The sequence below is a fragment of the Arachis ipaensis genome, chromosome B6 (assembly GCF_059453495.1).
Source record: "Arachis ipaensis isolate K30076 ecotype BB chromosome B6, ASM5945349v1, whole genome shotgun sequence".
NCBI classification, from domain to species: Eukaryota; Viridiplantae; Streptophyta; class Magnoliopsida; order Fabales; family Fabaceae; genus Arachis; species Arachis ipaensis.
The window spans coordinates 124962501-124965000 of NC_142441.1; positions in this window are offsets into that span (position 1 = coordinate 124962501).

Below are 2500 nucleotides of genomic sequence, written 5' to 3' on the forward strand. Positions count from 1 at the left end.
GTTCACCACAGCCAGACGCCCGTGCTCAACCTTGGACCCGGGGCGGGGACCCCGGCGGCACACCACAACCACAACGTGCTTGCTAGTGTGCCTAGGGGATGGCAAGGCAACGTGCATCTTGCTGGCATTGCGCCCAGCAAGCCTTTGGGCAACTCGAGTTTCAGCAGCACGACACCCCTCCCCCTATAATAGGCTGCCGAGCCATTATCAAAGTGCCACGGGTAGACATCCTTTTCCGTGAGGAGACATACTCAAGGAAAGTGCTCTAGAGGTCGAATTTTGACGCCGTTTTTTGCAACAACTTCTAGAAAAATAAGATCTTTCCATCCTCAAAATTTGGTGAATTTACACCGTGTGGATTTTTTTTGACGATTTTTTTACCGCCCGGAAAGCCGGAAATTCAAAAAAAATGAAAAACGGAGCAAACGTGCGATTTTTTACCTGGATTTTTGTGTGCAGCCTTCACATAATATTACCAAGGTTCCCTCAAAATTTCACGAAAAATGCACGAGCCAATTCTGAGATATGAAAATTTGGCTCCTCCGTTGAAACGCTCCGAGCCATCGTTGCAACGACGGGTGCCTCCGTTGGGGACGGGGGAGCCCGGCGGCACACCACAACCACAACGTGCTTGCTAGTGTGCCTAGGGGATGGCAAGGCAACGTGCATCTTGCTGGCATTGCGCCCAGCAAGCCTTTGGGCAACTCGAGTTTCAGCAGCGTGACACCCCTCCCCCCTATAATAGGCTGCCGAGCCATTACCAAAGTGCCACGGGTAGACGTCCTTTTCCGTGAGGAGACATACTCAAGGAAAGTGCTCTAGAGGTCGAATTTTGACACCGTTTTTTGCAACAACCTCTAGAAAAATAAGATCTTTCCATCCCCCAAATTTGGTGAATTTACACCGTGTCGATTTTTTTTGCCGATTTTTTTACCGCCCGGAAAGCCGGAAATTCAAAAAAAATGAAAAACGGAGCAAACGTGCGATTTTTGACCTGGATTTTTGTGTGCAGCCTTCACATAATATTACCAAGGTTCCCTCAAAATTTTAGAAAAAATGTACGAGCCAATTATGAGATATGAAAATTTGGCTCCTTCGTTGCAACGCTCCGAGCCATCGTTGCAACGGCGGGTGCCTCCGTTGCAACGAAACCAGCCAACGATGCACCTAACCCAGCATCCGTTGCAACGCGCCCTGCCTCCATTGCAACATCACCAGCATCCGTTGCGACGCGCCCGGCCAACGTTGCAACGCGCCCGGCCAACGTTGCAACGCACCCTGCCTCCGTTGCAACGCGCCCAGCCAACGTTGCACCGCCCCCAGCATCCGTTGCAACGCGCCCAGCATCCGTTGCAATGCCCCCAGCCAACGTTGCAACGCGCCCTGCCTCCGTTGCAACGCTCCCAGCCAACGTTGCAACGCGCCCTGCCTCCGTTGCAACGTCACCAGCATCCGTTGCAACGCGCCCTGCCTCCGTTGCAACGCGCCCGGCCAACGTTGCACCGCCCCCAGCATCCGTTGCACTGCCCCCAGCCAACGTTGCAACGCGACCTGCCTCCGTTGCAACGCGCCCAGCATCCGTTGCAACGCCCCCAGCATCCGTTGCAACGCCCCCAGCCAACGTTGCAATGCGCCCTGCCTCCGTTGCAACGTCACCAGCATCCGTTGCAACGCGCCCTGCCTCCGTTGCAACGTCACCAGCAACCGTGGCAACACGACCTGCCTCCTTTGCGACGCCCCCAGCCAACTTTGCAACGTCACCAGCATCCATTGCAACGCGCCCTGCCTCCGTTGCAACGCTCCCAGCCAACGTTGCAACGCGCCCTGCCTCCGTTGCAACGTCACCAGCAACCGTGGCAACGCGACCTGCCTCCGTTGCAACGCCCCCAGCCAACGTTGCAACGCGCCCTGCCTCTGTTGCAACGTCACCAGCATCCGTTGCAACGTCACCAGCCAATGTTGCAACGCGCTCAGCATCCGTTGCAACGCCCCCAGCCAACGTTGCAATGCCCCCAGCTTCCGTTGCAACGTCACCGGCCAACGTTGCAACGCACCCTGCCTCCGTTGCAACGCCTCCAGCCAACGTTGCAACGCCCCCAGCCAACGTTGCGACGCGCCCTGCCTCCGTTGCAACGTCCCCAGCATCCGTTGCAACGCGCCCAGCCTCCGTTGCAACGTCACCAGCATCCGTTGCAACGCGACCTGCCTCCGCTGCAACGCCCCCAGCCAACGTTGCAATGCGCGCAGCATCCGTTGCAACGACCCCAGCATCCGTTGCAATGCGACCTGCCTCCGTTGCAACGCCCCCAGCCAACGTTGCAACGCCCCCAGCTTCCGTTGCAACGCCCCCAGCATCCGTTGCAACGTCACCAGCATCCGTTGCAGCGCGCCCAGCGTCGGGTCCATCCCCTGCAACTAACCAGTCACTATGCCTGGTCACCGTGATGGGGTACGCGTGTACTGGTACCCATGGGAGCGAGACAGCAGTGGCTTGTTTCCG